This window comes from Melozone crissalis, unplaced genomic scaffold (genome assembly GCF_028551555.1).
Source record: "Melozone crissalis strain CALT ecotype California unplaced genomic scaffold, PUWL_Pcris_2 ptg000537l_1, whole genome shotgun sequence".
NCBI classification, from domain to species: domain Eukaryota; kingdom Metazoa; phylum Chordata; class Aves; order Passeriformes; family Passerellidae; genus Melozone; species Melozone crissalis.
The window spans coordinates 255,444-268,374 of NW_026536235.1; positions in this window are offsets into that span (position 1 = coordinate 255,444).

Genomic DNA, 12,931 nt, shown 5'->3' on the forward strand with positions numbered 1-12,931 from the left:
GCTCTTTGCTGGGGAGATGCCAAAGCATCAGCAGTGAGCATTTCCTGCCCTCAGGGGAATTGCTCACAGGTGCCTTGCACTGACTCTTTGCGTCTATGTGCACACAGGAGTGTCTGTGCTGGGGAAATGTGGCAAAATGCTGCTCTCTGAGGGGCTTGAGTGCCTGGGATAGATGAGTCAATCAGGCCTGTAGGGAAGGTTAAATCACAAGGTCTAAGTGAAGCTAATTGCGGCTAAGAGTTGTTCTTTTGCTAAGCTCTTATGTTTAATATAAATTATAACCTAAGTTAAATATTGTAAAATGTTATTCCTCTGTTAAATTGCAAAGTCATAAGTTTAAGTTACTTTAAATGCTGTTATGCTCTGCTCTTTTGCTAAATTGTGAAGTTGAAGGTATCAGTTAATGTTAAGGTAAACGTTAAGTCCTGTTAAGTTTGAGCTCTGTTAAGCTTTCAGGCCGTATTCCTTTGATCCTTGCCCTCACTGTCCTTGTGTCACACGCACACACATAGGGAGAGTTTTCGGTTAACTTCTCCTTTGATTGCCTGGATTCTGTTTGGTTTTGTTGTTGCTTTGTTTCCCTGGTGTGCCTGAAGTGTCCAGTGAGGAGCAGAGTGACTCTTGCCAAGGAACTTTGTGCTGCTGTCCCTTACTATTCAATCTGGGTTTTGCTGCTGCCTTGTTGGGGATTTTTTCAGCGCTCACAAGGCCTCGTTGGCAGCAGGGTGAAGGAGCCCTGGCCCAGACCCTGGCCCTGGGGGACACGGGGACGCTGCCGGGGGGTCCCTGTCCCCCTGTGCCACCCCCAGGGCCCCGGCCCCCAGTCCCGTGTCAGGCTCTGGGGTCGATCTCGTGGAACATCCTCTGGGGGAGGCTGCGGGGCTGGGGGCGGCGGGACCTGGGGGGACAGGGGACCCCGCTGTGCACGAGCAGGGTTGGACTGCTCTGGGGGGAGCTGTGAGGGGGGCCGGGGCAGAGTGACCTCTCCAGGGACCTCACACAGCCCCTGTGATATCACACTGCCCCTGTGATGTCACACTGCCCCCATGATGTCACACTGACCCTGTGATGTCACACAGTTCCCTCAATGATGTTGTAGCTGCTCAGTGACCTCACACAATGATCTCTGTGATGTGATAGCCCAATCTGTGACCTCACACAGCCCACTCTATGCTGTCACACAGCCCCTTGCTTACATCACAGCTGCTCTTTGCCTCTATGACACAGCCACAGAGGTGCTGCTGTGACACAGCCCCCTTGTGGCCATCCCACAGCCCCTGCCATTGCTGAGCCCCTGTGAGCTCTGTCTGTGCTATGCTGGTGTCCCTGAGGGGCCCTGGCAGTGCCCCAGCCCTGCTGGGCTGTGCACAGGAACTGCTCCTGGCCAAAGCTGTCTCTCTGCAGCGCTGCCCTCAGCTGGTGCCTCAGGCTGTCCCTGGCACAGCTCCCAGCACGGCACTCTGCCCTTGTGCCCGAGCTCTTCCCTGTGCTGGGGCTGGCCTGGGGCTTTTCCTGCAGCGGGACATGCCCTGCTCATGGCACAGGAAAAGCAGTTCCTGCTGGAGCAGGAGGCTCTGCCTGCAATGGGCTCCAACAACTCCAGCAAGGCCCTGTTCACTTCAAAATTGTTGCCTAGAGCACTATATTCTAATAACTTTTATAGCTCCTGAACTGTGGAGTAAATAACTGTGCTAGTGATCTTTCCATCTGATCATGATCAGAATAAGCCAGAGACCTATTTTTATAAATTAATCTGGTACTCTATCATTAATCCTGCAGGACAAATTGTGTTAAAGTTGAATTCCACCTGTTCAATCTTTTACACCTTTGAAAAATTCTGGGGCTGGGATTGGATCCAGCCACTCTCAGTCTCCTCTCTTTGAAGGAATTGAAGAAGTTGAGGGGCCCTGCAGGGGTTTGAGGAGCCATGGTGGCTGTTGGGTGTCATTTCTTCACCTCATGACTCAGCAGGAATTTCTTCAATAAAGAAATAAAGCTTTTGCCTGAAGTTCCCACTGTGCCCATGGCAGGAACCCCTATGAGTGTCTGGGACATCCCAGCTCTTTGGCAGCCTGGGGACTCCTGGGATGTCACCGTGGAGCCCCCGTGAGTGCCTGTGACAGATCGGTGCCTTTGCAACCCAAAGTCCCCTGGGATGTCACCATGGAATGGCTGTGACTGCCTCTGACCACATGGCTCTTTACCATCCCAGAAACCCCTGAGAGGCGTCCATGGAGCCCCTGTCTCTGCCTTTGACATTCCAGCCCTGGAACAGCCTGGAGACTCTTGGAAAGTCCCCATGGAACCCCTCTGAGGGCCTGTGAAAAATCTGATCCTTAGCAGGCAACCATCACCAGACCCCTGTTACTGTGGTCAGTATCCATGGGAACCATTACCAGGGCCCTGTTGCTATGGTCAGTTTCCATGACAACCATCACTAACCCCCTGTTGCTATGGTCAGTTTCCATGGCAACCATCACCAACCCCCTGTTGCTATGGTCAGTCCCGTGGCAGCTCCATGGAGACCCCATGCCAAGGGTGGTCACCATGGACACCAGCTCAGGCCTGCAGACAGAGCCCGTTGCCATGGCAACCATTGGCAGCCCCCATCCCCAGCCTCATGGGATCCCAGAACCACAGAATTGGCTGAGCTGGGAGAGACCCATGAGGATCCTCTAGTGCAACTGCTGGCCCTGCACAGGACACCTCAACAATGCCAGCCTGGGCCTGCCAGCGCTGTCCAAACACTGCTGGAGCTCAGAGAGCCCTGGAGCTGGGACCCTTCCCTGGGGAGCCTGGGCAGGGCCCCAGCAGCCTCTGGGCAAAAACCTTTTCCTTACATCCAACCTGAGCCTGCTCTGACTCAGCTGCAGCAATTCCCTCCACTCCTGTCCCTGGGCACCAGAGGGAAGAGGTTCCCACAGCCCCAGCCAGGGACCCGCTCCCGAGGCTGTTGCCATGGCCACCAGGGCTGAGACCAGCTGGGATGCTCGGTTCCATGGGCCGGGGTTCAGGAATGGGATTCCCCAACTTCCTGCTCTCACTAAAATCGCACTGCCCTCACTGCCCTCCCGCCTCCCATGGAAAGCACAAAAGGCAAAGATCCCGGGCTGGGCTAAGAAGAATTTATTGGGAACAGGAACAAGATAAGGAACAAACAGAACAGAAACAATATTGATAACAGAAGGGATAAATGAAACTGTTTACAGGGAAAACTAAAACACAACTCGCTGGGTCTGCCTGGCCACAATTTCCCCTGTCTGAAAAGGACACCTTTCTCCTCAGGGACAGAGAGTGTCCCTTTTCTGTGCCTGGAAATGTTCTGAGGTGGGAGTGAATGTAATGACACAGCCATGGCCAGACCCTCATGTTTTTCAATGCCGCATCATGTCACTGGCAGGGGCAGGAAAAGGGATGGACGTCTTCCCAGCATGGATCATGGGGAACATGGATCATCAGGGTTCTTCCCAGTGTGGGTTCTCCCATGGGGGATGAAGCTAGAGTGGTGCATGAAGCTCTTCCTGCACTTGGGGCATTGGCTGGCCATCCTTTACTGGTGGCTCCGTTGGTGTCTTGTCAAGTGAGAGCTGGTGGTGAAGCTCTTCCCACACTGGGGACACTTGTAGGGCCTCTCCCCAGTGAGGGTGCACTGGTGGGTGATGAGGGTGGAGTTGTGCTTGAAGCCCTTCCCGCAGTCGGGACAGCGGAAGGGCCTCTCATCCGTGTGAATCCGCTCGTGCAGGAGGAGATTGGAGCTGCTCTGAAACGTCTTCCCACACTGGGTGCAAGCGTAGGGCCTCTCCCCTGTGTAAATGCGCCAGTGGGTGATGAGGTGAGAGTTTTTCTTGAAGCCCTTCTGTTTTGTGGAGAAAAGAAGAAACCTCACAACTTTATAAAAGTTGTAAAGCCCGGTATGCTTTTATTACGACGCACTCCGGACACAAGCCTCCCCAAAAGGCATGCGTACCCCTGAAGACCTCAGGTCTCCTTTTATCCCCCTTCCAAATGCATATGCATACAGTTTCACAATAGGTTCATACATATTCATTCCGCGTGACATTTATCACCAGTTCTTCTTTATCAAAGGAATTCCTAGGTCGAGGGCAAATGGACCTTGCGGTCAGTTCTGTTTTTCTTTCTCTGTCCCTTGCTGTGTCCGGCATGCGACTTTTCCTTCAGCTTTGGCCTCACAGACTTTTCACCTCTCCTAGACACTTCACCTAATTCAGAATGGATCTCTACTCTGTCTCATTCCCCCCTTTCCTAGGAAATAAGTAAATTCTTTTACTTAATGAAAATCCTAACGACAATAATTGTCTTTTAATGCTTCACCGTGTATGTTTGACAAAGAGGTTAGTACAGATTTTCATTGTAGCATTCTCCAGTTCCAAATTAACAATATAATAGATAATCCTAAGCTTATCCCAACTAATGTTAGTAAAACTACAATGGGGTGGCACAACTTATTAAAGATTCCATTTGCACTTGGTGACCACCCAAAGATCACATCCCACCAGTGATGATCTATATTTTGTTTTATTCTTTGTAGAACTCTGGTTATCTCCTTTGTATCATGTTGGACAGTAATTAAGGTTTTCTTTCCACTTTCTCGGATTTCCTTCAAGATCTCCAATAGGTCTTGGTGCTTAATTAATTGTTTTACTAATGTAAGGTTCATCCCAATAGGGGTAGGTGGTAGTCTGTGATACATCGTGTAATTGGCTTTGATCAGCTGGTGGGGTGTCACTGGGGCCAAGTACGAAAAATCACACCCAATAATCTTAACAAAATTACAAATACAGAAATTAGAATGATTTCTACTAGACAGAATAACATCATTGCTATCAATTTGTACAGCAGCACAGGCAGTTCTCAGACGCACACACCCTTTTCCAGTATATACGAGCACAGTTTTCTGGTCAGTGCCTGGATGAATTTCAAAGTGACAAATACTCTGTTCAGTGTCCAAACACACATCCTGAGCATTAATAGTATTGCTTTCACAAATTAATCCCATCTGTTCTCTAGTAATGCAGGATTCTACGTTTACTGTCTGCCACTTTTCATTCATCTTTCGTGCCCACACTCTATGTTCTGAAGGATAGAGTATTGTTTTTTCATGGTTTAATCCTAGGGCAATGATGGGATGCATAACATAAACAGTGGCATTACGTATGGTAAGCACAAAGGCAGTTGCCACATTAGAAACAGGATCATAGGTGAAAATCACCTTAGTCCACCAGGATTGAAACTTCCTTTCAAAATCAATTGCATTATCCCACACAATCTTCCAAATTTCAGCTGGGAAATTACCTTCACCCCCTTCCCATATGATCAGAGCTGCTGTTGCCTGCACCCATAACTGTGCTTGTATACAACTGAAAGCTAAAGACACATTATCTTGAACTGTACTAAGTGCTTCTACTATTAACTGGTGGTCTTGGTCCCTGGCCGTTTCCCACTTTGACAGTACTTTTGAAATCTGCCACTGGCTAGTTCCTAATGCCAATAGAGATGACTGTAAAGGTTGCTTCAATTTTGTTAGGCTACCTGCTGCAGTGGCCAGTTTATTCATCAGTATTTCTGAATCTATTCCATTTAAAACTCCTAATCCTGTCCCTAATATGCCAGTTAGATCCTTTCTTGTTCTGCTCCTGAGATATGCCTGTTTTTGTAACCATGTTGTCCAGCCCTCAAAGGATGTTTTCAGGAAGGGGGAGAAGGCTGGTTGGATTTTTGAGATGTTAATTTGCATCATCAACTCCACACGTTTGAGAGACCATTCAGGATTGAATAATAGTTGTTGTTCACCCATAATTCCTTACTACGTAGGGGCCTATTTCATACACCTCAGGTTCAAGTTTGGGTTGAGTCTGAACTATTTGAGTCTTGGTATGGGTTGTATAAGGTCCTGCTGTGGTAAAAAGTGTAGTGTCTACTTTGAATTTAAATGAAAGCCCGATATCATCCTGTGCCCAAAGGCAAGTTATTTCTACAGGCTGTATTAATGTGAAATTACACCAACAGTCTGATTCACTTAGGCTATCACAAACTTCCTGGTGTTCATATACCCCAGGAGAGGTTGAGACACTAATTTCATTTGGTCTCTCATAAGCTGTCCCATTTACCATCCAGCACCCTACCTTGATTTCTTCTTCTCTGATCCCTTGAAGCGTCCACAGTTTCTGTTCCTGCCATTCCTGCTCCTCACATACCTGATCCCCGTGAATTACTACAGTGGATAGGTTTAAATCCTTTATCTCAGAAGGTTTTCCTATGGATCCCGTATACTGATTAAACGCCTGGGACTAAGGCCATTCAGCATTGCTTTGGATAGAGGTACTCTCAAGTTCTAAAATTCAGTTATGATTACACACAAAGCAATTCTACAAACTAAAGTATGAGCTACTCCCGACCGCAATATACTCATTTTGCCCGAGTAAGTTTTAGTCTTAGTTCATTTTCTCCTGGCGTCACTCCTCAAGGGGTTTCTGGGCCTTCTTCACCCAAGGGTGATGAATCCAGGCGTTCTGCTCCTTGATTTTGATTGCAGTGAAGGTGGTGAAAAGCACTTGGAACGGTCCTAAAGCACTTGGAACGGTCCTTCCCACTGTGGTTCCAAGGTCTTTTCTGTAAGAGACTTAACATATACATAATCTCCAGGCTGCATGTTATGTACTGGCCCATCTAACTCCTGGCTCCGAGTTCCAGCCACATGTTTCTCAATTTCTCTGAGCTGTTTGCTTAAGGCCACCATGTAGGTGGCTAGTGTTACCTCTCCAATGTGGGTGGACATTCCCTTTTGTATTCCATATTGTCTTCCATAGAGTATTTCAAAAGGGCTCAACTTTTCTTTAGCTCGAGGTTTAGTTCAAATTCACAATAGTGCCTGTGGAAGAGCTTGGGGCCAGGGTAGATTAGCTTCCTGCCCCAGTCTTATGATTCGCTGTTTAATCAAATGATTCATTTTCTCCACCTGGCCGCTTGATTGGGGGAGGTATGGGGTGTGAAGTTCCCAGTCTATGCCCAGGTGGCTACTAATCTGTTGCACTATTTTGGAAATGAAATGTGATCCTCTATCTGAGGATATTGTGGCTGGAACTCCGAAGCGTGGTACTGTTTCTTGTAATAATACTCTGGTCACTTCTCTAGCTTTGACAGTTCTGGTGGGGAATGCTGCTGGCCACCCTGAAAATGTATCTGTCAATACCAGCAAATACCGATACCCTCCTTTCCTTGGGAGTTCTGAAAAATCAATTTGCCACTGTTGTCCAGGCCCATGGCCCCTCCCAGTCTGACCGAGTTTCGGTCTGGGGGTATTTTTGGGGTTAGTCTGGAGGCAAAGATCACACTGTCGGGTCACCTGAGTAATAGTGGCATATAAATTCCTAGCAACAATTCTTTCAATCAGGTATGTGTATAGGGCATTTATTCCCCAGTGCATTTTCTGGTGTTCTTCCCTTACTAGTGACCACAATAAATGGGAAGGGATTACCAGTTTCTTTTCAATGGTAGCCCACCCTTCTTGGTTATACGCCCCTTTTTGATCTTCAAATAATTTCCTATCTCTCTTATTATATTCTGGCTTACCTTCAAGGGAGATTTGTCCATTTGGAATAAGGACTCCTTCAGTAGCTACCTCACCTTTTGCTGCTTCTTTTGCCTCTCTATCCGCCAGCTCATTTCCTTCTTCCAATTCTGAGCTCACTTTTTGGTGTGCCTTAATGTGCATAATTGCTACCTTTTCAGGCAGCTGAACTGCTTCCAGCAGCTGGATTATCTCTTGTGCATGTTTGATGTTCTTTCCCTGTGAGGTCAGCAGTCCCCTCTCTTTCCAGATGGCCCCATGTGCATGTACGACTCCAAATGCATACCTCAAGTCTGTGTAGATGTTTATTGTCCTCCCTTTTTCCCTCTCCAGGGCATGGGTCAGGGCAATTATCTCAGCCTTCTGTGCAGAGGTCCCTGTTGGTAGGGGTCCAGACTTGATTACCTCTCTGCAGGTGGTCACTGCATACTCAGCATGTTGCTTCCCATTGGCAACGTAGCTGCTCCCGTCAGTGAACCAGGTCTCTGCATCATCCAGAGGTGTGTCCTTTAAGTCTGGGCGGCTGGAGTAGGTAGCTTCAATGGTCTCCAGGCAATCATGGTGTACTGCTTCTCCTTGATTTCCACTGAGAAAGGAAGCTGGGTTGACAATATTAGTCACCATGATCTCTACATCATCTTGCTCTACCATGATGGCCTGGTATTTCAGAAACCTCTGTGGTGAAAGCCAGTGGCCACCCTTTACTTCCAGTACCGCAGACACTGTGTGGGACACTAGCAGAGTCCTTTTTTGTCCCAGGGTAAACTTGCATGCCTCTTGAATATTCAGCACAACTGCTGCTACAGCTCTGAGGCAACCTGGCCAGCCTTTGGCTGTTGCATCTAGCTGCTTAGAGAGGTAAGCAACTGCCCTCCGGTATGGACCCAACTCCTGAGCCAGTATTCCCAGGGCAATTCCCTGTTTTTCATGGGAAAACAGGAAGAATGGTTTACTCACATCTGGAAGTCCCAAAGCTGGAGCTGACATGAGAGCATTCTTTAGCTGGTGAAAGGCCCGTGAGGCTTCTTTTGTCCACTGGAGATCTCTGCTTCCATCGGCAATAAGAGCATAGAGGGGTCTGACAAGCAGTCCATAATTATAAACCCACAGCCGGCACCATCCTGCCATGCCTAAGAAGGTTCAGAGTTCTTTTATTGTCTGGGATTTCGGGGTTTGGCATATGGCCTCCTTGCGAGCCTGCCCGAAGTCCATTGCCCAGCACTCACCTAGTACGCCAGGTAGATAACTTTCTGTTTCACTACCTGTGCCTTTTTCTTTGATACTCTGTATCCTTGGAGTCCTAGGAAATTCAAAAGGCTTACCGTCCAGGCCACACATGCTTCCCTCGTCCGAGTGGCCACTAGAAGATCATCCACATACTGCAAAAGCCTCCCTTCTTCCTGTGGAGCTTGCCAGGACTCCAGATCTTTTGCAAGTTGCTCCCCGAACAAAGTAGGGGAATTTTTCCAGCCTTGGGGTAGTCTGGTCCATGTGAGCTGGGTTTTGCGCCCACTTTTAGGGCTTTCCCATTCGAATGCAAAGATTTTCTGGCTGGCTTCATGGATGGGGAGGCAAAAGAAGGCATCCTTTAGATCTAAAACAGTAAACCACGTTAGCTCAGGTGTTAGGCAAGTTAATAAAGTGTATGGATTGGCTACCACCGGATACAAATCTTCTGTTATTTTATTGACAGCCCTCAAATCCTGTGCTATCTGGTATGACCCATCAGATTTCCAAACAGGTAAAATAGGAGTATTGAAATCAGATTGGCATTCTTTCAGTAATCCTAACCGCAGAAAATTTTCAATTATTGGGCTGATTCCTTCCCTATCCTCTTTCTTTAGGGGGTACTGCTTAATTCTCACTGGTTGCATTCCCTCCTTGAGCTTGATTACTATGGGGGAGGCATTTTTCACCCTCCCTGGCACATCAGAGGCCCGCGCCCCGGGAAATACCTGACCTAGTATTTCTTCGTCAATTTCTTCCTTAATGCCAATAGCTGTTAGGGTTAAACTTAATACCTCTATGTACTTTTGATCATTCACCTCCAGAGTAATTTCCCCATTTTTGAATGTAATGGTTGCTTGTAATTGTTCCAATAAATCTCTGCCTAAAAGTGCCTTTGGTGAATTAGGCATGTACAAGAATTTATGAATACCCCATTGTTTTCCCAATTTATACCTCAAAGGTTTACAAAAATATGCCCTTTCAGACTGGCCAGTTGCCCCCTGCACTACAACATAATCATTTTCCACAGGTACTAAAGCTTTATTTAAAACTGAATATGTAGCTCCTGTGTCAACCAAGAATTCCACCCTTTTCCCTTCCTCCCCCAGCCTCATTGTTATAACCAGTGGATCCGCTGGGGCAGAATCCCCCGGTCCCCCTCAGTTGTTTTGTACGTGTGCAGCCATTTGTTGGTCACTCCTTCTTCGTTCTGGGCATTGGTCTCTCCAGTGACCAATTCCTTTGAAGATTGCACACTGGTTCCTGCCCAGCCGAGGTGGTCCTTGTCTCGGTGGTCCCTGGTTGTATTTCCTCTGCCTTTCCTCATGTACCACTGCCACCAACCTTTTCATTCCTTGTTTATATCCTTCCTTCCAGTTACTAAATACTCTCCAGGCTTCCTCTAACAAGACTTCAAGATTCCTCCCATCTGGTCCCCAAATTTTCTGAAGCTTACGCCTGATATCTCCAGCAGACTGCCCCAAAAATGAATTAACTAGTTGATTTGTCCCTATCTCAGACTCCGGATCTAATGATGTATGACGACGCATAGTATCCCTTAAACGCTCTAGAAATTCAGATGGAGTCTCAGAAGGCCCCTGCTTAAGGGAATATAAGGCAGACCAGTTTATGGTTTTTGGAATAGCTCTTTCCACCCCTGCTGCTATCCACTCTTGATACTCTGCTCTGATTTCTTTACCTCTGCTGACACATTAGGATCCCATTCTGGGTCTTGGAGGGGGAAATGTTCTTTTACATCCAGTTGTGTGGCCTTACAGTAATCCTCTGCCAAATTCCCTGCTGTCTTTAAGATCAGCTGTTTCTCTGTTTCAGTGAAAGCATCTAGCAGTAGCTGGGTGTCAGCCCAGTCTGGATTGTGTTGTTTGATAACATATCGTAGGCGTTTGGCAGTGAGTATCGGGTCAACACGATAATTCCTCGCAATCCTTTCCCATGCCTCTAAATCAAGGGTGGTAAATGGCACTTTAATCATTAATTTGCCCCCTTCTGGTCCCACTGCCTGTCGCAGAGGGGCCTGTAGCACTACTTGCCTCCTGGTTCTAGATGCAACTGGACTCCCATGGGTGGGGTGGGTTCTAGTGGATGTGCCTTCCCCACCTGAGTCCTCCTCCTTTTGGGGAAGTTCCCTTCCTCCTCATCCTCAGTTTCAGCCTCAACCTCCCCCTCCCTCCTTCGGGGAGGAACTTTCACCCACTCAAATGCGTCTTGTTCTTGCTCCTCAGAACGATAGACCTTATCTGATCTCATACACCGTTGTCCTATACTGCATGCTGAACAACAGCGTTTGATTTGCCCTCTCTTTGCCTTGTTATCTTTTTCAAGGGCCAAGACCAGTGGGTCCGAGGGTGATTTAATCCCACAGTCCTTTTGCCACTCTTGGTGATTTCTTAAAACAAAAAACATATCAGCATACAAAACCTCATCCCATTTACCTTCCCGTCTTAAAAACAACATTAACTGCAGTAAAGTATTATAGTCTAGGGTTCCAGTGGGTGGCCATCTTGCTCCGTCCTCTAACCTGTATAAGGGCCACCAGCTTGTGCAATATTGGATTAGATCTTTTTTGTTCTCAGAGCCCCCCCTGCTGGTGACTTCCTTCCAGTGGGCCAAGATGCACCCTAAGGGGCTAGCCCGTGGGACTTCCTTGCTCTGGTTAGTTCCCATTATTTCCTTCTTGCTCTATCTCGCTTCTACCCAAACTTCTTTTCACAGAACTTCACAGTAGCTTCCCAGTCCTCCTCCCACACACTCCAAGTGGCAGGTATCTTATGTGATTTCCTGCACACAAGTTTTAAGATCTTAGACTCTGAATCAGCTTGATCAGAAACCTCTAATCTACACTCGGGGCACGTGCCCTGTCGCTTATTAGAACAGCAGTACCAGCATTTCTCACAAACTCTGCACTGTAATAATACCCACGCAGCGTGCCAGCCTCTTGATGCACCAAAGGCTACCCAAAATTTCCTGCAAAGGCAAGCTATTCCGTTCATTCCAGGGAGCTCTAAATCCTCTATGGCAAACTGTTCCCAGTCCAGACTTACTAGAGTGCCAGCTGAAGTCCGGTAGAGCCCCTCTAAATGAACTCGTTCGTCTCCTCCATCTATCCAATAATTCACAGGATTCACAAACTCCCAAGGGTCGAGTCCAAACCACTGAGGCAGAGGAACCCCTTGGGTTCATCTGGCCACGGTGAAAGCGTGCACAACCTACACCACAATTAACCACTTTTACTCAATAAACGTCCTCACCCATGCTTTTCCACTGTTTACTCTATTTTCTCTGTCGGGCGCTCCCCGCCCCCACAGCCTGCCCTGGCTGGCGTTTACTCAGCCTCTCCAGTCGCGGGTAGGAACTCCCCCTCCGCACAATAGAGCGCTATGGATCTACTCTCTTTTATACACCATACACTTTATACACTTGCACAATTACAAACACAGCGCACTGACCACACAATGCATTAACCATACAGCAACAGTGTCGGGACACCACTCACACACACAAACAAAGAAAACACACGCGGGTTCAGCTCTGCCCTATCAGAACAACGAACCCCAATACATGCATACACGGGTTCACCCAGCTCACCCCCAGAGCCACTAGCGGTTCCGCCCTATCAGAACGATGAACCCCGTCTCTAATACAGCTGATCCATCAGCTGAACCCAGACGTCTCTGGGTGGTTTACTCCCTTGCTCTCCTTCCCCCCCCCGGAGGCCCCTCAGTACATAATGTATCTTCCTCTGCAGGCCAGCAGGTCCTTGTCTGTCCTCACAGGAGGCAAGTCGAGACGAGCGGAGCCTCCTTTAGGAAAATCCTGGGGCACGCCTAGGAGTCCATCGGTTCCCCCCTGCCCCTGCGGGGACAGAGACGGAGACGGAAGGTATCTCTCCTGGCTGGCTCACCAGAATGTTTTGCGGAGAAAAGAAGAAACCTCACAACTTTATAAAAGTTGTAAAGCCCGGTATGCTTTTATTACGATGCGCGTAATGCCCCAAAAGGCATGCGTACCCCTGAAGACCTCAGGTCTCCTTTTATCCCCCTTCCAAATGCATGTGCATACAGTTTCACAATAGGTTCATATATATTCATTCCGCGT